Source organism: Haematobia irritans, chromosome 5 (assembly GCF_050003625.1).
Source record: "Haematobia irritans isolate KBUSLIRL chromosome 5, ASM5000362v1, whole genome shotgun sequence".
NCBI classification, from domain to species: domain Eukaryota; kingdom Metazoa; phylum Arthropoda; class Insecta; order Diptera; family Muscidae; genus Haematobia; species Haematobia irritans.
Genome location: NC_134401.1, coordinates 54693204 through 54720778, shown reverse-complemented (window position 1 = coordinate 54720778; position 27575 = coordinate 54693204). Strand labels below are relative to the sequence as shown.

Genomic DNA, 27575 nt, shown 5'->3' with positions numbered 1-27575 from the left:
TTTACTTGCTTAAAACCGACTAATAATTTTTTAATGGCTTCAATTAACTAAATAATAAGGCAAATTATCCTTATCTTTTTATTCGTCGACTTTATTATTTTAATAATCCATTATTCTTATGGGTTTTGAATACGTTTAGGAATCTATACACAAAGAAAAGAAAAACGGTATCGCAAACGTTATATCTTTCTTACAGTTTTTTGTTTTCATTAAATTGGGTTTGTTTAAATCGGTTGTGTGTGCCCAACATTGTGGTCTATAAATATAATTGCTTGACTGTATGCTTCCAGGGCTAAAACGATAGTTGCCTTTTGATGACAATAATAACTACTTGGCGTAGTGGATATTGTGTTTGCATATTATGTGTGGTCCGCGGTTTGATTCTCCGTCTGGACAAAGTGCAAAATTTAAAAAATTTATAAAATCGAATAATATTTTCTACGATGTTTGTATTGTAGAAAAAACTGCTGAGAACTAAAAAATTACAGGAATTGATATATGAATGAGGGAAAATGAAATTAGTCAAAGTTAATTTTTATACGCTCCACCATAGGATGGGGGTATATTAACTTTGTCATTCCGTTTGTAACACATCGAAATATTGCTCTAAGACCCCATAAAGTATATATATTCTAGGTCGTGGTGAAATTCTGAGTCGATCTAAGCATGTCCGTCCGTCCGTCTGTTGAAATCACGCTAACTTCCGAACGAAACAAGCTATCGACTTGAAACTTGGCACAAGTAGTTGTTATTGATGTAGATCGGATGATATTGCAAATGAGACATATCGGACCACTTTTACGTATAGCCCCCATATAAACCGACGCTCAGATTTGGCTTGCGGAGCCTCTTGGAGGAGCAAACTTCATCCGATCCGATTGAAATTTGGTACATGGTGTTAGTATATGGTCTCTAACAACCATGCAAACTTTGGTTCACATCGGTCCATAATTATATATAGCCCTCATATAAACCGATCTCCAGATTTGACCTCCGGAGCCTCATGGAGGAACAAAATTCAACCGATTCGGTTGAAATTTGGTACGTGGTGTTAGTATATGGTCTCTGACAACCATGCAGGAATTGGTCCATATCGATCCATAATTATATGTAGACCCCATATAAACCGATCCCCAGATTTGACCTCCGGAGCCCCTTGGAAGAGCAAAATTCGCCCGATCCGGTAGAAATTTGGTACATGGTGTTAGTATATGGTCTCTTACAACCATGCAAAAATTGGTCCATACCGTTCTTAATTATATATAACCCCCATTTAAATCGATCCCCAGATTTGACCCCCGGAGCTATTGGAGGAGAAAAATTCACCCGATCCGGTAGAAATTTGGTACAGGGTGTTAGTATATGGTCTCTAACAACCATGCAAAAATTGGTCCATACCGGTCTTAATTATATAACCCCCATTTAAACCGATCCCCAGATTTGACCTCCGGAGCTATTAGAGGAGCAAAATTCATCCGACCCGGTTGAAATTTAATGCGTGGTGAAATTTGCTACATTGCGCTAGTATATGGCCGCTAACAACCATGCCAAAATTGGTCCATATCGGTCTATAGTTATATATAGCCGATCTCCAAAAATAATCAACCAAAATTTTATTTCTATAGAAAATTTTGTTACCATAGAAAATTTTGTCAAAATTTTATTACTATCGAAAATTTTGTCAAAATTTTATTACTATAAAAAATTTTGTCAAGATTTTATTACCATACAAAATTTTGTCAAGATTTTATTTCTATAGAATAGTTTGTCAAATTTTATTGCTAAAGAAAATTTTGTCAAAATTTTATTTCTATAGAAAAATTTGTCAAACTGAATTATTTACGTATTTAATCGGCCTTTTTTGTTTAATATATACCCCGTATGGACTAACTTACAATTGAGAACACGGTGTTAAGAAGTTTTAAGATACCTTGCCATCGGCAAGTGTTACGGCATCCCAAGTAATTCGATTGTGGATGACAGTCTTTAGTACAAGTTTCTATGCAATCCATTGTGGAGGGTACATAATATTCGGCCTGGCCGAACTTACGGCCGTATATACTTGTTATTAAATAGTTTTCACATCCTTTAAAAGAGTCAACGTTAACCCAAAGAAGGAAATATAATCACCTCAAACACCTGTTTCAAGAGTAAAATGTTATTTTTGGATGGTGAACATGTAACATGTTTGCCGCAACTATGTTATTTACTCAGAAATAATGTATATGATTTCGACAATCATTTTATGTCTGCTGAGTAAACAACATTTTTTTAACAATTTGGAAGCCTGACGTTTTGTATAACATACTTGTTTTGTATTTACACGATACTTTACGAAACTTTAAAGTTCAATAGATTTATTTTTTGCAAATTCAAGTTTTAATTTGAATTAAGTAACATATTAATGGAGTATATTAATCTAATTCAGACATCAATTAAGAAATATTTTGATGTTCTTTTTCGCACCATGCAAACATAAACAGATTGACCGATATTTTTCCAAACAACTCATGCTGTCTGTCATTGTTTATTCAGAAAATCAAACTAAATTTCAAATTCAATTTGAATTAATATTTATGCTATTTTTATTTATTGAACAACATTTACGGAGCATGAGAAACTGAATGCAGCTGCAAGTTGCAAATTACAATATGCTCTTTACAAATTTGAAATAACGTGAATGGATGGATGGCCAAAGAATTTAAATGGTCTTGTTTAAATGCCAACAACATTGCAATTCCAAGTTCAGATGGATGGATGGGAAAGATAGAATATGGTATATGCTTCATGGCTTCTGCTTGCATGTTAGGATTAAAAAAAAAAAAACAATATATTGAAATGATGTGATGTTACAGAAAGTACAAATAATTCTGAAATGTAAGTGATAAAAAACTAATAGAAAATTTGGAAACTTCGTATAGCGCCAAAGAACGATGTGATTCCATAGAAATTAGGAAGATTTCTAAAACAATTTAACTAAATTGAATTCATATATTGGATGATTTTACTGAACTTTTTTCATTCATGCAGACAAATCTTACATATTTGTGGTAAACCTTTAACATAAAAATTGCTTACATGTTTTAATTATATATTAAATAGACTTATTAATAATCAACAGCATCGATTGGCCTTGAAATATTAAAAGTTTATTATACCACTATTTCCAATTTCCATGTAACGTTACCTTTTGTTAACTGTAATAAGTAATTCTTGCAACTTCTACCTTCCAGTTTTAAAAAGATGCTGCCTAACGATTTGGTCCTCCTTTTAAAATTTCAATCCCCACAAATATAAGAAAATCATAAACCAATTTTTTTTCACAAAACAATAATTGATGATTTCACAATAAAGACGAATGAAGGGTTTGTTATTCTGCTGGTGTTTTCTTTCTATAAGATTTCTTTATACATCATCACGCACATTGATAGACTTATATTGTTTTATTATTGATTTTCAAACCGATAATTTTACTCACAAACAGATATTTTATATATATATATATATATATATATATATATATATATATATATATATATATATATATATATATATATATATATATATATATATATATATATATATATATATATATATATATATATATATATATATATATATATATATATATATATATATATATATATATATATATATATATATATATATATATTTTTTTTTTTTTGTATTATACCAAACAGTATCGACTATTATATTATTTTTTAACAATCGCTAGATTTTGTGACGCTCTGTAAAACAAACAACCCATGTGCAAATGAAATATAGGAAAAATTCCTATATTCTAGCAAGAGTATTTCTTTAAGTTTTGAAAGGATTGAATACTTCTTAGTACCAGTGAACTATGCTAAACTATTTTTATACTCTCCACCATAGGATGGGGGTATATTAACTTTGTCATTCCGTTTGTAACACATCGAAATATTGCTAAGACCTCATAAAGTATACATATTCTGGGTCGTGGTGAAATTCTGAGTCGATCTGAGAATGTCCGTCCGTCCGTCTGTTGAAATCACGCTAACTTCCGAACGAAACAATCTATCGACTTGAAATTTCGCACACGTAGTTGTTATTGATGTAGGTCGGATGGTATTGCAAATATCGGTCCACTTTTACGTATAGCCCCCTCTAAGAGAAGCAACTTTTATCCGATCCGGCTGAAATTTGGTACATGGTGTCAGCATATGATCTCCAATAACCATGCTAAAATTGATCCACATCGATCCATAATTATATATAGCCCCCATATAAACCGATCCCCCGATTTGGCTTGCGGAGCCTCTAAGAGAAGCAAATTTCATCCGATCCGGCTGAAATTTGGTACATTGTGTCACCATATGATCTCTAACAACCATGCACAAATTGGTCCACATCGGTCCATAATTATATATAGCCCCCATATAAACCGATCCCCCGATTTGGCTTGCGGAGCCTCTAAGAGAAGCAACTTTTATCCGATCCGGCTGAAATTTGGTACATGGTGTCAGCATATGATCTCCAATAACCATGCAAAAATTGATCCACATCGATCCATAATTATATATAGCCCCCATATAAACCGATCCCCCGATTTGGCTTGCGGAGCCTCTAAGAGAAGCAAATTTCATCCGATCCGGCTGAAATTTGGTACATTGTGTCACCATATGATCTCTAACAACCATGCAAAAAAATTGGTCCACATCGGTCAATAATTATATATAGCCCCCATATAAACCGATCCCCCGATTTGGCTTGCGGAGCCTCTACGAGAAGCAAATTTCGTCCGGTCCGGCTGAAATTTGGTACATGGTGTTAGTATATGGTCTCTAATGACCGTGCAAAAATTGGTCCACATTGGTCCATAATTATATATAGCCCCCATATAAACCGATCACCAGATTTGACCTCCGGAGCCTCTTGGAAGACCAATATTCATCTGATTCAGTTGAAATTTGTAACGTGGTGTTAATATATGGTCTCAAACACCCATGCAAAAATTGGTCGAAATCGGTCCATAGTTATTTATAGCCGCCATATATACCAATCCACAGATTTGACCTCCGGAGCCCCTTGGAAGAGCAAAATTCATCCGATTCGGTTGAAATTTGGTACGTGATGTTAGTATATGGTATCCAACAACCATGCAGGAATTGGTTCATATCAGTCCATAATTATATATAACCCCCATATAAACCGATCCCCAGGGTTGACCTTCGGTGCCTTTTGGAGAAGCAAAATTCATCCGATCTGGTTGAAATTTATTACGTGGTGGTAGTATATGATATTTTACAACCATGCAAAAAGTGGTCCATATCAGTCCATAATCATATATAGCCCCCATATAAAGCGATGCCGAGATTTGGTTTTGGAGCCTCTTGGAGGAGCAAATTTCATCCGAGTCAGTTGAAATTTGGTACATTGTGCTAGTATATGGCCGTTAACAACCATGCCTAACTAGGACCATATCGGTCTATAGTTGTATATAGCCCTCAGATAAATCGATCCCCAATCACACAAAAATTGGTCCATATCAACCCAGCAAAAAAAGCGTCGCCAAAAAAGTAATGAAAATGTTCTTTTTGGATCCGGAAGTGGTGCAAAATTGACGCAGAAGCGATGAATTTAACATGGGCTTGTCATAGGATGGAAGTCCTGCATTTCAACAGCCGTTGCACTGAATTTGCATCACTTCTTTAGGTGTGATCCGAATTCATTGTTTTGGATGTAAATTAAAAAATTCTGTGATATTATGGCAAATAAATAATTTTTATAATGTTTTATAATTTGTAAAGGATTTTAACCCTTGTCGGAAATGTTTGACCTCAAATATTTTCAAAAAATCACAATTTTTTCAGATTGGATTTAGCATTTTTTTCGACAAAATTTAATTTATTTGTACCATTTTATGAAATCTTACTCTGTTTTTAATCTATTTGAAAGAAAAAAAGTTGAAATTACTCATGAAAAGTATTAACAAATCTAGTTATACAAAATTGAATGAAAAGAACTTCCTGGGCAGTTCAAATAAAGAACATCATTGGGAGTGCATCTTCTGGAAGTGCTTTTAGAGTTGTGTCTTTGGAAGAACTTCCAAATTTTTTTGCTGGGAAGTTCATAATTGCATATAGCCGCCATATAAGCGACTCCATTTTTTAAATTCTGGTCTCTACGTACCGTGCATATCGATTCGAAATTATTTGTAGACTTACCTATACATAACTTTTTTGTCTAATATATACCACGTATGGACTAACTCACAATTTAGAAAACGATGTTAAGAAGTTTTAAGATGCCACAACCCAAGTAATTCGATTGTGGATGACAGTCTTTCGTAGAAGTTTCTACGCAATCCATGGTGGAGGGTATATAAGATTCGGTCTGGCCGAACTTATGGCCGTATATATTTGTTTTATTCATATATGTATATTATAAGCTCTCTGTAATATTTAAAGGAAGTCAGATATATCATTTTATAAGAAAGTTTACTATTTTTTTTGAAAATACGAGTTTTTCTTGCGTGTATAGGGTATATACGGGCAAAAGAATGCCACCACAAACGTATTACTTGCGTTGCGGTAACATTTGCATATGGCAAGGTATCTTAAAACTCCTTAACATTGTATTCTTCGGATTAAAATTTGCTTCCAGAGCACTCAAGAAGTCAAATTTAATGTTATCGATTATTATGGACCAATTTTTATATGATTGTTGAAGAGATATTAAGTACCAAATTTCAACTGGATCGGATGAAATTCGCTCCTCTAGGAGGCTCCAGATTTCACTTCTTAATCTAGTGCTTAAGATTATACCGATATTGCTTATTTACAATACCAAGTTCAAACTAACCCAATTTCAGTGAAATAGGATGGAAATTTCGCATTTAAAGTGATCAAGAATAAATATCAATGGATTTTTCCAAGTAATTTGTTCAATTTCATTATTGAAAAAGAAATGTCGTATGAAATCAACATTTAGATTTATTATTATACATATACCAGGGAGCATAATCTTTGATATGTCATTTTACCATCCTTAAAAACGACAGATACCACATTTTTGAACAATCTAGTATTTCTCTCTCCAATATTTAAACTACTTGTTGTGCGAATAAGTCAGTGTCGTCTGGCCCCATTATTTCCTGAAATGTTTATAAGAATTTTTTCTTTTTAAAGGGTGATTTTTTAGTTCCCCGGTATGTTCCTACGGCCAGGCACCCATATTAGGTGAATATTGTACTGCTCAGCCATCTTATTGAGAGATTTGCAGCAGTCGATGGCCGTTTTCGAGTTGAGGAACACAGAGTCCAAGGATTTTATTGCAGGTTGACTGTCTGAGTATATATTAATGCCCACATTTTTTGGAACATTACTTCTCAGCCAATTCGCCACCTCTCTTATTGCTAATATTTCAGCATGAAAAACACTACAGTGATTAGGTAATCTTTTCGCTATTCGAAGTTCCAGAACATTAGAATATACTCCGAAACCCAATTGTCCATCCAATTTGGAGCCATCAGTGTAGAAATCTATATATTCTTTATTCCCCGGGGTCTGTGTGCACTACGCCTCACTGTTGGGAATTAGAGTCTCAAATTTTATGTCGAAAAGTGGACTCGCCAACGTGTAATCCACTACGTTAGGCACATCTGGCATTATTTTGAGGACCGAACTGTGACCGTCTAGGTCGCAGTTTTAGTCCAATCGCCTTCAAATTTGGCACAAGTATGTGTTTTGGCTCAGAATAGAATCCTATTGATTTTGGAAGAAATCGGTTCAGATTTAGATATAGCTCCCATATATATATATATATATATATATATATATATATATATATATATATATATATATATATATATATATATATATATATATATATATATATATATATATATATATATATATATATATATATATATATATATTTCGTCCGATATGGACTTATATGGCCCCCAGAAGCCAGAGTTTTACCCTAATTTGCTTAAAATTTTGCACAAGAAGAACAATTAGTACTATAGTGTGTCAAATTTTATTGAAATCGGTTCAGATTTAGATATAGCTCCCATATATATCTTTCACCCGATATGGACTAATACAGTTCCAGAAGCCAGAGTTTTACCCCAAGTTGGTTGAAATTTTGCAATAGGAGTAGAATTAGTAGTGTAGGTTAGGTGGCAGCCCGATGTATCAGGATCACTTAGACTATTCAGTCCATTGTTATTAGTAGTGGAGTCAAGTGTGCCAAATTTTATAGAAATCGGTTCAGATTTAGATATAGCTCCCATATATATCGTTCGCCCGATTTACACTCATATGGCCACAGTGGCCAATCTTTTACTCCGATTTAATTGAAATTTTGCACAGGGAGTAGAATTAGCATTTTAGCTATGCGTGCTATGGTTGAAATCGGTTCAGATTTAGATATAGCTCACATATATATGTTTTTCTGATTTCGACAAAAATGGTCAAAATACCAATATTTTCCTTGTAAAATCGCCACTGCTTAGTCGAAAAGTTGTAAAAATGACTCTAGTTTTCCTAAACTTCTAATACATATATATCGAGCGATAAATCATAAATAAACTTTTGCGAAGTTTCCTTAAAATTGCTTCAGATTTAAATGTTTTCCATATTTTTTTACTAACATTGTGTTCCACCTTAGTGCATTAGCCGACTTAAATTTTGAGTCTATAGATTTTGTAGAAGTCTATCACATTCTGTTCAGATCGAGTGATATTTAAATGTATGTATTTGGGACAAACCTTTACATATAGCACCCAACACATTTGACGGATGTGATATGGTATTGAAAATTTAGATCTACAAAGTGGTGCAGGGTATAATATAGTCGGCCCCGCCCGACTTTAGACTTTCCTTACTTTTTTGTTCTGCATTTTGACATATGGTATAATTTATTTTTATTTGCAGTTACATGATGTCTGCGTTGGTACATTTGATGGGCACGAAGTAAATATGGAATATAAACAATGAATTAATTTATAAAAAAATAAATTAAGTAAAACCAAATAAATAAAGTTAATTTTGTGTTTTATTTTCTCAAGCGGCGTCCTTTTTCGACCACGAAAAATAAAGATCAAAACATTTTAGGTTGTGACCACGTTATTTTAACTGGAAGAAAATCATTTTTGACGAATACCATAACATTTTAGATCGTGACCATTGAATTTTGATTCAAACAAAATTCTGTTTATCAATATAATAACATTTTAGATGAAAACACTTTTATTTTTCTTAGAACCATGTTCACTGAGCCAACATGGTTGCAGGTGAAAATGTTACATGGTCGCCACAAAAATAGCTCCTATCATATTATTTTGCTCTTCGTATATGATTGTGGCAACCATGTTTCTTCGTACCTACGTACCTATTGTTTGGCTCAATAGGTACGTAAATAAGCAGAATTGTCGCCTTTTTTGTGAGGCCATGTTAAAGCTCATGTCTATACAGGTAAGCCCTTTTGAATTGTCGCATTGGAAGACTACATTGAAGGATTTATTCGTGAGAGAAATGCGAAATTTTGCAAAGAGTATGTCAAAATTTGACTAAGGGGATGGACCATTTAAGGAGAAATCGTGGTCAATATTTGCATGAAATAATCATCAAACATTAAATTATATGGACTAGCGATTCAAATATTGATTTTATTTTTCTCAATTTTAAGTATTTTTTTTTTTAATTTTTTATAGCTCTTAAAAAGTACCTTTTATGAAGAAATTGCTTTTTAGAATTTCTTTATTACATCAATGATGAAACTGATTTGGTTCCTTAATTGGCTTGATTGAGTTTTATGAAGCGATTAATTGCTTCAATAGAATATATTTTCAACTTCAATTAAAATCCAATCTTTAGTACCAGGGTGCCGTTATAAGTTAATCTAGCATAGTTGCATAACAATGGGTGCAGTGCATAAATTAACTAAAGCCCGTCAATGGAGCCTAACTTAATCAAGTAATATGACTCTTTAAAGTGAAGTGTTACCACTTTTAGTCACTGTACCATATTTATAGCGAAATTTGTTGATGACTTTAAACTATAGTTGGTCATATTTAACCGTTTACGACACTAATATCGATGATACAAATGATGATGTCTATACCAACGATAATTGCTCCAATGTGGATACAATCTCATTGATCATGACTATGTCTTTGGTAAGAAGTAATAAAAAGAAAAAAAGTCGAACGCTAAAACAAGTTTCATGGAAAATCACATGGAGATTCGAGGAAAAGCTGGGTGAATGTTTCATTGCGTTTTCCTGGCAGTCTCAATTGGATTACGCGATATGGATATTGGCCAATGTTACGAAGCAATCATGGCACACTTATTGTGGCAATGGTTTCCTGGCAATTGGCTATGATTTGCGTCCGTTGCACATCGGAAGTCATTATTCACTATCCTGAAGATTTTTTAGTTGGTGTTATCGATATTTTTATTATTTCTTTTAATTCACCATGAGGCGGAAGATATTGAAGTAGGCTCTCATGTTTACACGAGAGTTGGCCTTATTGGACCAAATTCATATTTACTAATAGCTCATGAATATATATTAAAAGTGGTTATGGCCATATTCAAGAGCCAGTGATAGTATTTTCATCAATTGCAAGCGATGTTTATAATATGGCAGCAAGGTGGTACTAGTCCAGCTTAAAGTGCCGCCAAGCTTTTTCATCAGGCGGGATTTTTGTTGTGTGAACAAATATTTCAGATTGTTTTAGTGTTTTTTTTGGGCCCCACAATTATTACTATGGCATGCAATGCCACTCCAAACTGGATTCACATCTGTTGTCGCTTCGTTAGTGCCTATGATGTTTAGTTGCGATGGAATGGAGTAAGGCAGTTTATGGCTCAAAATGACATATTTAAACTTGAACTTCGTTGTTTTTGTTGTTTGCTCTCTTTGATTACATAAGATTTCTTGTAAAACAAGTTGGGAGGAAAAAGTGAATCCAAATATGTAATTCACATTCACATTTGCTTGTTATTTATGTGAGAAAAGTGCAGCCATGGGGGTGTGATAATTTGTGGTGCTAAAATTGAAAACCATTGTCAAACAAGGGCCGGAGGCTTACCCAGGCAAAACTAAATAATATGGTGTGCTATAAGAGTGTGGTTTGTAAATAGAAAGGTCGAAACAAATTGATACATCCTATCTTATGAATAAAGATACAAAGTACAACATATTTTTAATTACTAACAAAAGCTATGTTGCTTTTATTTTAGTACATAAAATTTACATTGTGTTATGGACAATTTCCTCGAATTCTTCTTCTATTCATATACAAATAAATGTCAATAAAAATTGAAAAAGATACTTCAAAACCTTAAAACAAGAGATGCAAATCCTCTCTAATCGAAAGTTGAAATATCTCAGTTAATTTAAAGACTATTCCTTTAAATCAAAAATAATTTTTAATCAATTTTGACGAAACATCAGCCATATCGTAAAAGGTGAAAAATGCTTCAACTTGGCAAGAATATTTCGAGTATGTAATTTTTTTAAGAAGCATACACACAAAAAAATTTTTTTCTGATTCAATCACCAAATTAATTGATCCAATTAATTTTTTAATTGAAATGTCTTCAATCACAAAAATGATAGTATCAATCACAGTTTTAATTGGGCATAGAAAAATTCTTGATTAAAAAATTAATTGATTTTTTCAGCAAATTTCAATTAATTTTTTAATTGATCCAATTAAAAATTTAATTGATGTTGATTGCAAAACGCAATTAATTTATTAATTAAAAAAGGAAACTATTTTTAATTACTTTCTGAATTGGCTTAGAGTTTTTATTTGGATTAACAAATGATTTTTTAAAATGCATTTTTAATTAAAAATTTAAAACAAATTAGCACTTTTTTTAACTGAATTAGTCTTCCGAATTTGATTAAAAAGTTAATTGTATCAATTATTTTTTTAATTACAAATTTTAAAATTTTCAATCATTGACTTAATTAACTTAATTTTTCTATCATGATTAAAAAGTTAATTGTATCAATTAATTTATTAATTGAAAAAATTTTCAATTTCAATTAACTCTCTAATTGGAAATATTTTGGTGATATTTTTTTCTGTGTATAAGACCCCTGTCATCTGGCTATGGAAATTCGTATTAGCCAACTATAAAAGTAAAAAAAGAGTTTCCCAATTTGTGATCCGGAGTAGTGCAAACTTGGATCATCTCCAATGAATTTTACATGGGCTTATCATAGGACGGAAGTGCTCCATTTTTGGATCATTTGCATTGCTTTAGAAGTGGTGTCTTGGAAGTTCATTTGGATGAAGAAATTTAAAAAGCTAAAACAAAAAAAATTCTACAATTTCACTTTTTATTTTTATCAGTATTTTTTGTTACACTTTTATTTTCTTATTATCTAATTTTTACAAATTGAAAAACTTCTTCGCTTCCACTGAATTGAACTAGGGTCTGTTGGCACCATAACATACCTCCATAACATACCGCAATCGCCATTGAACACGGTGCATCAAAACGTCCTTTCTACACGCAAAGAAAAAAAACGTTTGGAAAACGTGTACCGAAAACGTTTTTCTTTTGTTAGAGTTTTTTGAATTGCTTCGAAAATTTTAAACTTTTATCACCAAAAAAATTCGTTTGTTACAAAGTTTTTATTTTTTCAATAAAAAAAGTTATTTTTGAAACAACAACAGAGTCAATTTCGTTTATATCAAACACTGTTCTTTTCTGACTTTTGGTCTTTAATAAAACACATTTTACAGTTCAAAATTTAATATAGTACAATGTAATGTTGAACATTTTTTTCGGAATCTTCCGAACATATGTAGAATGTATGTAAAAAAAAAAAAAAACTTTGGTCGAAGCAGGGATCGAACCCAGGACCCTTGGCATGAGAGTCAGACGTAGCAACCACTGCTCCACGGTGCCAAACTAAATGTTTTTTTCTGTTAAATAAACTTTGTTTATTCGGTTCGTGGGCGCCGCAAGCTATGCTATATAAATATAACTTATATGGATATTTATCTATTGATGACCATAACAGGTACATAGCTCAGTGGATAGTGTGTCGGCTTACAAAGTGCATGGTCCGCGGTTCGATTCTCCGTCCAGGGGAAAGGTAACCAAATGTTAAAAATTTATAAAATCGTATAATTTCTTCTACATTGTTTGTATTAGAGAAAAAGGTGCTAAGAACTAAAAATCTTCGTGGAAGTGAGAAAGATGTGAGGGAAAATGCAATTAGCCAGAAAAAAATTTTTTTTGAGTTAGTCTTTATGAAATTGTTTTTACATCCTGGAAAAGAAAAAACGTTTATCACAAAAAGCATATACTTTTCTTCCAAATACACTTCCTTACAGCGAAAAGCAAATGAGAAACGAACTTTGTTTGTCTAAAATTTCGTTTGGGAGGAAAGAATTATTTTTTTGCGTGTAACAAGTATATATGAAAAAACAAGTATATATGGCCGTAAGTTCGGCCAGGCCGAATCTTATGTACCCTCCATCACGGATAGAGTAGAAATTTCTACGAAAGACTATCATCCAGAATCGAATTACTTGGGTTGTGGTATCTTAAATCGTTTTCTAAATTGTGAGTTAGTCCATAGGTGGTATATATTAGACAAAAAAAAAAAATATGGGAAACGTTTAAATCTGAAGCAATTTTAAGGAAACTTCGAAAAAGTTTATTTATGATTTATCGCTCGATATATATGTATTAGAAGTTTAGGAAAATTAGAGTCATTTTTACAACTTTTCGACAAAGCAGTGGCGATTTTACAAGGAAAATATTAGTATTTTTACCAATTTTGTCGAAATCAGAAAAACATATATATGGGAGCTATATCTAAATCTGAACCGATTTCAACCAAATTTGGCACGCATAGCAACAATGTTAATTCTACTCCCTGTGCAAAATTTCAACTAAATCGGAGTTCAAAATCGGCCTCTGTGGTCATATGAGTCTAAATCGGGCGAAAGCTATGTATGGGAGCTATATCTAAATCTGAACCGATTTCAACCAAATTTGGCACGCATAGCAACAATGCTAATTCTACTCCCTGTGCAAAATGTCTACTAAATCGGAGTTAAAAATTGGCCTCTGTGGTCATATGAGTGGAAATCGGGCGAAAGCTATATATGGGAGATATATCTAAATCTGAATCGATTTCAACAAAATTTGGCACGCATAGCTACAATGCTAATTCTACTCCCTGTGCAAAATTTCAACTAAATCGGAGCAAAAAATTGGCCTCTGTGGTCATATGAGTGTAAAACGGCCGAAATCTATATATTGGAGCTATATCTAAATCTGAACCGATATCAACCAAATGTGGCACGCATATCTACAATGCTAATTCTACTCCCTGTGCAAAATTTCAACTAAAACGGACCAAAAAATTGGCCTCTGTGGTCATATGAGTGTAAACCGGGCGAAAGCTATATATGGGAGCTATATCTAAATCTGAACCGATTTCAACCAAATTTGGCACGCATAGCTACAATGCTAATTCTACTCCCTGTGCAAAATTTCAACCAACTTGGGGTAAAACTCTGGCTTCTGGGACCGTATTAGTCCATATCGGGCGAAAGATATATATGGGAGCTATATCTAAATCTGAACCGATTTCAATAAAATTTGGCACACTTGACTATAGTACTAATTGTTCTTCTTGTGCAAAAGTTTAAGCAAATTAGGGTAAAACTCTTGCTTCTGGGGCCATATAAGTCCAAATCCGGCGAAATATATATGGGAGCTATATCTAAATCTGAACCGATTTCTTCCAAAATCAATAGGGATCTATTCTGAGCCAAAGCACATACTTGTGCCAAATTTGTCGATTGGACTAAAACTGCGACCTAGACTTTGATTACAAAAATGTGTTCACGGACAGACGGATATCGCTATATCGACTCAAGAGCCCACCCTGAGCATATTTGCCAAAGACACCATGTGTCTATCTCGTCTCCTTCTGGGTGTTGCAAACATATGCACTAACTTATAATACCCTGTTCCACAGTGTGGAGCAGGGTATAAATATGGGGGTCGCTTATATGGGGGCTATATACAATTATGAAGTTGATATGGACCAATTTTTGTGCGATTGGGGATCGATTCATATAAGGGCTATATATAACAATAGATCGATATGGACGTAGTTAGGCATGGTTGTTACTAGCACAATGTAGAGGCTCCAAAACCAAATCTCGGGATCGGTTTATATGGGGGCTATATATAATTATAGACCGATGTGGACCAATTTTTGCATGGTTGTTAGAGACCATATACTAACACCATGTACCAAATTTCATCCTGATCGGATGAAATTTTCTTCTCTTAGAGGCTCCGCAATCCAAATCTGGGGATCGGTTTATCTGGGGGCTATATATAATTATGTAGCGATGTGGACCAATTTTTGCATGGTTGTTAAAGATCATATACTAACACCATGTACCAAATTTGAGCCTGATCGGTCGAAATTTGCTTCTCTTAGAGGCTCCGAAAACCAAATCGGGGGATCGGTTTATATGGGGGCTATATATAATTATGAACCGATGTGAACCAATTTTTGCATGGTTGTTAGAGACCATATACTTACACCATGTACCAAATTTCAGCCGGATTGGATGAAATTTGCTTCACTTAGAGGGTCTGCAAGCCAAATTTGAGGGTCCGTTTATATGGGGGCTACACGTAAAAGTGGACCGTTTGCAATACCATCTGACCTACATTGATAACAACTACTTGTGCCAAGTTTCGTAATTTGCAAAACCTTCTCAAAAGAACTTCCTTGGAAGTGGAAAAGTCAAGCGGCACAGATTCAAATCCCAGCGGGGATGAATTTCTTTTGTATTTTTTTTTTTTTTAATTTTTTTTTTCTATTCTTTTTTGCGAATTTTAATTGTCCACTTAAACGGCATAATTCCGTACATTCTAAGACTTGTCCAAAAGAACTGCATCGGAAGTCGGAAAAATCGATAGGGGATCCCGTGATGCGCTTTAAAAGAAATTTTTGTGGAACAACCAGGGCTGTGGAGCCAGAGTCGGAGTCGGAGTCGTAAAAATTTTGCTCGACTCCGACTCCGACTAAACCAAATTTTTTAAAACACTTCACATTTTTGTAACTAAGCAAGTTTTTACGCAAATTAGTTTCCATTGCGTTGTTCATTCGATCAATGTACAGCATGATTGTAAATGAATATCAACTTCCAATTACTACTATCTTTTTATGTTTCCTAGAATGTTAGACTAGCGGATGGGATGGATCGATCCATTTTAATGCCCATATCAATTTATTTGAAATATTTCGAACAATTGATATTATTTTTATTTTAATTTTATTTTACGGCCATATACATATGTGGAATATTCACAGAAAATTTTTTCAAAGTTGTTTTTTATAGAAAATTTTGTCAAAATGTTATTTCTATAAAAAGTTTTGTCAAAATTTTATTTCTATAGCAAAATTTTGTCAAAATTTTATTTCTATAAAAATTTATTCAAAATTTTATTACTATAGAAATATTTTTTCTATAGTAAATTTAGTCAAAATTTTATTTCTATAGAAAATTTTGCAAAATTTTGTTTGTTACACAAAATTTTTTTCAAAATTTTATTTCTATTGATAATTTTATTTCTATAAAAATTTAAATCAAAATTTTATTTCTATAGAAAATTTTGCCAAAATTTTATAGAAATAGATTTTTTTATTAGAAAATTTGGTCAAAATTTTATTTCTAGAGAAAATTTTGCCAAAATTTTATAGTAATAGATTTTTTTATTAGAAAATTTGGTCAACATTTTATTTCTATAGAAAATATAGTCAAAATTTTGTTTCTGTAAAATATTTTGCAGAATTTTATTTACTACACAAAAATTATTCTTAAATTGTATTTTTATTGATAATTTTTTCAAAATTTTATTTCTACACAGAAAAAAATATCACCAAAATATTTCCAATTAAAAAGTTAATTGAAGTTGAAATTGTTTTCAATTAATAAATTAATTGATACAATTAACTTTTTAATCATGATAGAAACATTAAGTTAATTAAGCCAATGATTGAAAATTTTAAAATTTTTAATTAAAAAATTAATTGATACAATTAACTTTTTAATCAAATTCGGAAGACTAATTCAGTTAGAAAAAGTGCTGATTTTTTTTTTTAATTTTTAATTAAAAATGTATTTCAAACAATCATTTGTTAATCCAAATAAAAACTCTAAGTCAATTCAGAAAGTAATTAAAAATAGTTACCTTTTGTAATTAATAAATTAATTGAGTTTTGCAATCAACATCAATTATATTTTTAATTAAATCAATTAAAAAATTAATTGAAATTTGCTGAAAAAATCAATTAATTTTTTAATCAAGAATTTTTTCTATGCCCAATTAAAACTGTGATTGATACTATCATTTTCGTGATTGCAATATTTTGTTTGCTACACAATTTTTTTAAATTGTATTTCTATTGATAATTTTTTTAAACTTTCATTTCTATAAAAAATTTTGGCAAATTATATTTCTATAAAAATTTTATTCAAAATTTTATTTCTATATATTTGGTCAAAATTTGATTTCTATAAAAAATTTTGCCAAAATTGTATTTCTATAGAAAATTTAGTCAAAATTTTGTTTCTGTAGAAAATTTTGCAAAATTTTATTTCTATATAAATTTTTGCAAAATTGTATTTACTAGACAAAAATTTTTCCAAAATTGTATTCAGTGAGCATACAATTTTGGAAAAATTGCTGCTAAGTCGAAAACTTGTAGAAATGACTCAAATTTTTCAATGAATGAATCATAAATGCATTTTTGCGAAATTGTCTAAACAATTATAAATATTTCCCAAATATTGCCCGAGATTTTATAGAAGTCTGATTTGAGATTTTATTAAAATGTAGATCTAAATACAAAGTTGTGCAGAGTATATTATAATCGGCACGCCCGACTTTAGACTTTCCTTGCATTTTTATTTTTTGTTAAAATTGTGTTTTTTTTTAAATTTGTGTGTATAACGTTAGATTTAAATTTTAAGTACATAGATTTTGTAAAAGTATATACAATTTTGTCTAAATCGATTCAGATTCAAATTCAGGCATATGGGAATATAAACCTTTATATAGCTCGCAACAAATTTAAAGGATTTGAGATAGTATCAATAATTTTGGTCCACAAATACATATACTGTTGGTATCTTCGCATCTGTTATATAATTATTTTATTTATTAAACATTGCCCTAAATTTGAAATATAGAGTTCAATTGGCATCTAGTATGAAATTAAGACCCTTTTTTTGCACACATAAATAAATACGTATCGTAAATACGTATCGTATCGATCCACTTACGGTACCCCCACAATAGAACTACAAATTAGTGGTATTAAAATGAGATTTAGTTATATTACCCGGAGTCGACTCCGGAGTCGAGCTGATGAAAAATGCTGGAGTCGGAGTCGAGCAAAATTGACTCAACTCCACAGCCCTGGGAACAACTTCCAATTTTTTTGCTCGGAATCAATACCAATATAATTATTCTAAAGACAAAATCTTTGGAACCGCACAATTTTTTTCAGTGTAGTATGACTAATAGTATAGCGAATTATAGCATATTGGACCAAACCTGGATAAGATTGGTTCGTTACGAGGCTACTATGGGCAATCGGGCGAGATTTCTTCTAATCTAAACATACTCTTAAAATTTTAGTTAGTTTAAATATTGCGTTTAGGACAACATACCTTACTACAGGGAAATTTGAATTTAATGGAATTACAGTAATACCAAAGACTTGTAGAATTACGAAGTGTACATTTTTAAGTCTAATAGGCTCTACACATTACAGTCAAAATCCACTTTTTTGAGATTTCAAATCTACTTTTTATAAGGCAAATGACAGTTGAAATCTAGTCAAAGTGGATTTTGGAAGTGTAATGTGAATGAGGTATAAGGAATTTGTCCTTAATATAATATAATTTTACATACCATGGGAGCCACCGTGGTGCAATGGTTATCATGCCCGCCTTGCATACACAAGGTCGTGGGTTCCCACCTCAGTAATGCTGGTGACATTTCTCTTCTCTAAGTGGTTTCACTGCAATGTGGAACGCCGTTCGGACTCGACTATAAAAAGGAGGTCCCTGTCATTGAGCTTAACATGGAATCGGGCAGCACTCAGTGATAAGAGAGAAGTTCACCAATGTGGTATCATAATGGACTGAATAGTCTAAGTGAGCCTGATACATCGGGCTGCCACCTAACCTAACCTAGCCTACATACCATGCGGTCATGTGTTCGTGCGTTGTATTCGAATTCCTTGACGAATACGATTCTTCAATTGAGTTAAACAGTATGCGTCGGAATACCAATAAATTCGCTGATTACATTCCTTGCCTCTAGCTTTTTATTATGTTTTTATATTCCACGCATTTTTTTTAAAGAATAGGACTTTATGTTATTTTACTTCGTAAATAATTCCTTATTTTACATTGTTTTTCGTTTCTTGATTTATTTAAATGTCGACGCATTGAAAAGTTAAAAGTTCGTCAATTTCATGCGTCATGTGCATAACAGGTTGGCTGACAAGTCGATGGCGTCGCTAGTATTAAATGCATATTATTTTAATATAGTACCAACCTTCAAATAATTCGTGTCAAAATTTGACGTCTGTAAGTCAATTGGTGAGATAGAGCGTCTTTTGTGAAGCAACTTTTGTTATAGAGAAAAAATGGGAAAAAAGGAATTTCGTGTTTTGATAAAATACTGTTTTCTGAAGGCAAAAAATATGGTGGAAGCAAAAACTTGGCTTGATAATGAGTTTCCGGACTCTGCCTCAGGGAAATCAACAATAATTGATTGGTATGCAAAATTCAAGCGTGGTGAAATGAGCACGGAGGACGGTGAACGCAGGGGACGCCCGAAAGAGGTGGTTACCGACGAAAACATCAAAAAATTCCACAAAATGATTTTGAATGACCATAAAATGAAGTTGATCGAGATAGCAGAGGCCTTAAATCAAAGGAACGTGTTGGTCATATCATTCATAAATATTTGGATATGCGGAAGCTCTGTGCAAAATGCGTGCCGCGCGAGCTCACATTTGACCAAAAACAACAACGTGTTGATTATTCTGAGCGGTGTTTGCAGCTGTTAACTTGTAATACACCCGAGTTTTTCCGTCGATATGTGACAATGGATGAAACATGGCTCCATCACTACACTCCTGAGTCCAATCGACAGTCGGCTGAGTAGACAACGACCGGTGAACCGTCTCCGAAGCGTGGAAAGACTCAAAAGTCCGCTGGAAAAGTAATGACCTCTGTTTTTTGGGATGCGCATGGAATAATAATGTTTATCGATTATCTTGAGAAAGGAAATACCATCAACAGTGACTATTATATGGCGTTATTGGAGCGTTTGAAGGTCGAAATCGCGGCAAAACGGCCCCATATGAAGGAGAAAAAAGTGTTGTTCCACCAAGACAACGCACCGTGCCACAAATCATTGAGAACGATGGCAAAAATTCATGAATTGGGCTTCGAATTGCTTCCCCACCCACCGTATTCTCCAGATCTGGCCCCAGCGACTTTTTCTTGTTCTCAGACCTCAAAAGGATGCTCGCAGGGAAAAAATTTGGCTGTAATGAAGAGGTGATCGCCGAAACTGAGGCCTATTTTGAGGCAAACCCGAAGGAGTACCACCAAAATGGTATCAAAAAATTGGAAGGTCGTTATAATCGTTGTATCGCTCTTGAAGGGAACTATGTTGAATAATAAAAACGAATTTTGACAAAAAAATGTGTTTTTCTTTGTTAGACCGGGGACTTGTCAGCTAACCTGTTACTTTTCTATTATCGTGTAAGTCAAATTATAGTAGTGCCCACATTTTTACTTTTTTTGACAATAGCATGTAACGTATGTACGCATGACCGCATGATATGGAATTCTAGCTTTAAAGCTCAAAAACCTTCAATTGTAGGTTACGATTTTGTTCAATACCAAGAATCAATACTAAAATCCTTAAATGAAGATCAAAATCTTTGGATCGAAGTAAACTTTTTTTGAGTGTAGCACTAAACGGCTAAGGATCTTCGGTTTCTAATGTTTCTTCTATCCTAGACGTAGAAGTAAACTTATATTTGTGAGTGTAGCACTAAACGGCTTTACGTACACGCAAAAAAATAATTCTTTCCTCCCAAACGAAATTTTAGACAAACAAAGTTCGTTTCTCATTTGCTTTTCGCTGTAAGGAAGTGTATTTGGAAGAAAAGTATATGCTTTTTGTGATAAACGTTTTTTCTTTTCCAGGATGTAAAAACAATTTCATAAAGACTAACTCAAAAAAAATTTTTTTCTGGCTAATTGCATTTTCCCTCACATCTTTCTCACTTCCACGAAGATTTTTAGTTCTTAGCACCTTTTTCTCTAATACAAACAATGTAGAAGAAATTATACGATTTTATAAATTTTTAACATTTGGTTACCTTTCCCCTGGACGGAGAATCGAACCGCGGACCATGCACTTTGTAAGCCGACACACTATCCACTGAGCTATGTACCTGTTATGGTCATCAATAGATAAATATCCATATAAGTTATATTTATATAGCATAGCTTGCGGCGCCCACGAACCGAATAAACAAAGTTTATTTAACAGAAAAAAACATTTAGTTTGGCACCGTGGAGCAGTGGTTGCTACGTCTGACTCTCATGCCAAGGGTCCTGGGTTCGATCCCTGCTTCGACCAAAGTTTTTTTTTTTTTTTACATACATTCTACATATGTTCGGAAGATTCCGAAAAAAATGTTCAACATTACATTGTACTATATTAAATTTTGAACTGTAAAATGTGTTTTATTAAAGACCAAAAGTCAGAAAAGAACAGTGTTTGATATAAACGAAATTGACTCTGTTGTTGTTTCAAAAATAACTTTTTTTATTGAAAAAATAAAAACTTTGTAACAAACGAATTTTTTTGGTGATAAAAGTTTAAAATTTTCGAAGCAATTCAAAAAACTCTAACAAAAGAAAAACGTTTTCGGTACACGTTTTCCAAACGTTTTTTTTCTTTGCGTGTAGAAGCAGCTTTCTTGTCCATATAACTTCAAGAGGTCAATGCGTGCCACCTTTTCCACTCACCTGATGCATATATTTGAATTGGATTCGAAGCTATCCATGTCAGTGCACTCAATATTTATTAAAATTAATAATAATCATTTTTTCATTTATGTAATATTTTTGTAAATTATCTTAAAAAAATTGTTTAACTAATTACACATACTCGCTGAGGCATAAATGGTCTGTAATTATTTTTGGTGTACCCAATAATGATGGATACTCTTAAGAAAACAGCATAAACATTAGTATCAAATTGTATATACTTACGGTCTTCAGTGACCTTAAAAAGTAACATTCAATTGCTCTTTATGACTTCTTAAGTAGTCGAAATCGATTTGTACTTGGTTAGTACATATGGACACAACACTAGAATTATGTACCTTTCGATATGTTGATTTCGCAAAAAAAAAAACCAAAACAAATGAATTGAACTTGAAATGTTTGTAAAGAAATCAAAATAATCGCCTGTATTTAAGCGTACGAGTATATGGCAAAGGCGCGTAAGTGAGATATCCGTTTCCGCTTATTTGCTATACTTGGTGTATCTTAGCTTTGTGTATCTGTGTAATTACCAGTGTTTCTAAACTAAAGTTATATATGAGCCTACTATACATTTAACTATTTCTCTCTTCATGCAAAGAACAATTGGAATTGTAAAGTAGCGGCAATTACCAATTGCTGATGTTAATCAGAGACACAACATCATTAGTTTAGGTGGCCAACTATAAACGATAATAGTATGGATGTATATCAATGAAATCCAAAAGTAAATTGCAATTGGAGAAACTCCCCTTCATGGTTATGAATAAAAGTTATTTCGAAATCCAATATTTGCGTTGGGGGCAATTTATTGAGTGAAAACTAGAGCACTGGGGAAATTTAGTTTATAAGTTTTGCTAAACAAAAACACAAGTTGTATATAACATAAATAATAATTAACCCTTTCCCTACCGAAATAAACCTAATGTTAAAAACTTTAATTTTTCATCTGTTTTTACTTGTACTAACAGCATGTAGAACAAAAATTGCCATTTTGAAAACCTACCTCAACTACTTCAAGAGCTATATGAGCTTGTTCTGAAAACTTGATTCTTGAATTGTGACCAAATGGCCTTACGAAAATAAGCGCTATTTGGCCTATAATATCCTTCAAAGTGTGAGAAAAAATACAAAAAAGTACCCGAAAAAGTATCAGCCATAGTTTTTGTATGAAGGTCCATTTACTAGAAACATACAGTAGAAAAATTTTCTCAAATTTGCGCATTTTTCGTTTATTGCTAAAGAAGTTTATAGACCTCACCAATATAGAATATTTATAGCTTATTTAGATTAAAGCCTCTACTTTAAAATAACATCGAGAAATAAATCTAAACTGAGTGGGATAATAGAATTTGGTGTCTTTTTCCAATGTCCTTCTAAGTGGACATCGGTAGTGAAAGGGTTAAAGGTAATATGTACTGTGAAGAAGAATGTCCTTCTAAGTGAACGTCGGTAGTGAAAGGGTTAAAGGTAATATCAAGGATAACGTCATCCTTGACTATTCTGCGAAAGCTCCAAACAATATGATCTTTGAATAAGAATTTCATGACAATATATATGGGCGATGTTTGCCCAACGAATTAAGTTTGAGTGAATCCTAAATATGGTGTCGATCTATCCTCCGTCATTTAAAATTACGCTAATTTCTAAACGGAAATAGGTACATAACAAAGAATGGCATTACCAACTAATCTTTGAGGTAACTTAGTTCTACCATGGTGCATTGGTTAGCATGGCCGCCTTGCATACAAAGGGTCCTGGGTTCAAAACTAGTTTCGACCAAACACCAGCGGTATATTATCCCCTCCCAATAATGCTGGTGACATTTCTAAGTGTTTCATCAAAATCGGTTAATAATTGCGACCGGAATCCTGTGAACAACAAATACATGGATAGACGGACGGACGGACACCAAGCGCTAGATCGACTCAGGAGGTGATTCTGAGTCGATCGGTATATATTTTATTCAATATTTCTGGTAGACACATTTTTTGGCCGATCAAACTTATTATACCCTGACCACTATGTGGTTTAGGGTATAAAAATGATGGAATCATTGACTTAATTAAATTAAATTAAATTTAATCAAACGAAAAAGTCAGTTAAGAAAGTAATTGAAAATAGTTACGTTTTTAATTTAAAAAATATTTTTTTATATTCGGTTTCTTTGGCTTTTTTATACCCACCACCATAGAATGGTGACGGGGGTATAATAAGCAGAGATGGTCCGAATAGCAATTTTTTGAGATTTCTACTGTCAAAAAGTTGTAAACGTCAAAAACGTCATATACCTGTATAAAACGTAAAAAACGTAGTAAATCAAAAACACCTACAGGATCGTTAGATTTGATTTCAAAGACTATTTTTAATATCCTAATTTGTGGAAACGTCATATTGAAGTATTTTAGAATTTTTTATAATAATATTTTGAAATTTTTACTCAAAAGCAGTTTGCAGAATTTGCAGGCATAAACGCGTTTTCTGAAACTGTGAAAATTATTGTAGTAAAAATAGGATTTAGGTACAACTTGTGGTCATACAAAATGCCAACCGCGTTGATTTAAATTAATTAATAACTCCTCTTTTAATACGGCTATGTGAAATCCAGCTGGTAGTAGTACACTTATATTTACTGTTTGTATATAAGGAAAGGCATTCTCGAATAAAGTCAAACATAAGTGATTCTAAAAAACGTATACTGTACAAAAATACTTATATTACATTTTTAATTTAAGGGAATTTTTTATAATGGAAAGGCATTCGGAAATACAAAAATTAAAAAAAATATGTATTTCTAAAACAAGTGTACTGTCAAATTCTTATATTGTCAAAAACTAGGTATTTTCAGAAGGTTTACGACGTTTTTGACGTATGGTAAAATACGTCGTAAATGTATGTCAAATACTTTACAGTTTACGACAGACCATCTCTGATAATAAGTTTGTCATTCCGTTTGTAACACATCGAAATATCGATTTCCGACTATATAAAGTATATATATTCTTGATCAGGGAGAAATTCTAAGACAATATAACGATGTCCGTCTGTCCGTCTGTCTGTCTGTCTGTTGTAATCACGCTACAGTCTTCAATAATGAAGCAATCGTGCTGAAATTTTGCACAAGCTCGTCTTTTCTCTGCAGGCAGGTCAAGTTCGAAGATGGGCTATATCGGTCCAGGTTTTGATATAGTCCCCATATAAACCGACCTCCCGATTTGGGGTCTTGGGCTTATAGAAATCGTAGTTTTTATCCAATTTGCCTGAAATTTGAAATCTGGAGGTATTTTATGACCATAAAGAGGTGTGCCAAAAATTGTGAGTATCGGTCCATATTTTGGTATAGCCCCCATATAGACCGATCTCCCGATTTTACTTCTTGGGCTTATAGAAAACGCAGTTTTTATTCAATTTACCTGAAATTGGAAATCTAGAGGTATTGTAGGACCACAAATACGTGTGCCAAAAATTGTGAGTATCGGTCCATATTTTGGTATAGCCCCCATATAGACCGATCTCCCGATTTTACTTCTTGGGCTTATAGAAAACGCAGTTTTTATTCAATTTACCTGAAATTGGAAATCTAGAGGTATTGTAGGACTACAAATACGTGTGCCAAAAATTGTGAGTATCGGTCCATATTTTGGTATAGCCCCCATATAGACCGATCTCCCGATTTTACTTCTTGGGCTTATAGAAATCGCAGTTTTTATCCTATTTGCCTGAAATTGGAAATCTAGAGGTATTTTCGGGTCACAAAGAGGTGTGCCGAAAATGGTGAGTATCGGTCCATATTTTGGCATAGCCCCCATATAGACCGATCTCCCGATTTAACTCCTTGGGTTTCTAGACACCGTAGTTTTTATCTGATATGCCTGAAATTGTAAATATTCTGGTATTTTAGGCTCACAAAAACGTGTATCGGATTAAGTTTTTATCGGTCCATTTGGTAATGCCTCCATATAGACCGACTTCACTTCTTGAGGGTGTAGAAGGCGCACTGATCATGAAAATTGCTTGAAACTCAATGTAAAATTTCCAGACTTTACTTCTACAGATTTAAGATTTCAAATCAAGACGTTATTTTATAATTTTCTTGCACACTTACAAGAGATGTTAATGATTCCTGAATCTGATATAGTCTTCATAGGTGAAATCTTTAAATTTATCTTCGGGAAGTGTCCTCAAGTCCTCAAGCCCTCCTGAAATTTCAAAGGAAACCCTAATATTTGGTTCATGGTGGTGGGTATTTAAGATTCGGCCCGGCCGAACTTACTGCTGTATATACTTGTTATTCTTCTTTTTAAAAAATTAAAATGCAAGTTTTACTTCATTAATTGGTTTTGCAATCAACATCAATTGAAATTTGCTAATGAAATCAATTAATTTTTTAATCAAGTATTTTTTATGCCCAATTAAAACTTTGATTGATATTATCATTTTCGTGATTGAAGACGTTTCAATTAAAAAATTAAATGGATCAATTAATTTTGTGATTGAATCAGAAAAAAAATTTTGTGTGTAATGTCAGTATCAATGGAAAGTATGATGACTTATAGAAAAGACATTAGGATTTTCTAACCATTGCACCACGTTTACATGCCCGCCTTGCATACACAAGGTCGTGGGTTCGATTCCTGCTACGACCGAACACCAAAATTTTTTTCAGCGGTGGATTATCCCACCTCAGTAATGCTGGTGACATTTCTGAGGGTTTCAAAGCTTCTCTAAGTGGTTTCACTGGAATGTGGAACGCCGTTCGGACTCGGCTATAAAAAGGAGGTCCCTTGTCATTGAGCTTAACATGGAATCGGGCAGCACTCAGTGATAAGAGAGAAGTTCACCACTGTGGTATCACAATGGACTGAATAGTCTAAGTGAGCCTGATACATCGGGCTGCCACATAACCTAACCTAACCAACGGGCTTATAGAAACCAAAATTTATATGGGATGAAAATAATAGTAGAAACTATGGAATGCTAATGGCGATGCCTAGAGAGCAGGTGAGGTCGTTAACAGAAATCATAACAGGACACAATGCTCTGGGAAAACATGTGGTATGCATTGGTTTAGCGAATGTTAATATTTAGAGATGATGTCTGGACCCTGATAATTCGGAAGAATTCTACCATTTGCTACGTTAGTGTCCGGCATAACCTTTTAGAAGAAACACAATACGGGCTTCTTATTTCTTTCAAACTATTACCGATTCGTGTACTGCAGCCCTAGGAGTATACTCGCTTTTATCAGGGCAAGGGACATAACACAAATATGATGGGATTAAACTGGATGGAATGGTGGAAGAAGAGAAAATGAGTTTGAGGAACTGCAATTGACCAATATGGTCTAAGTGGACATGAAATATTCTAAAGAAAAATCTCCGGTTTAAGTCCCGGGAAAGCGGGAGCGAAAATAGAATAAATTCTCGGG

General features: G+C 33.1%; 1 protein-coding gene across 3 annotated transcripts in view; it reads right to left on the bottom strand.

Moving 5' to 3' along the window:
- LOC142239444 (uncharacterized) overlaps positions 1–27575 on the bottom strand; it is a 73533-nt gene that overhangs the window by 7054 nt on the left and 38904 nt on the right. The window lies entirely within an intron of this gene.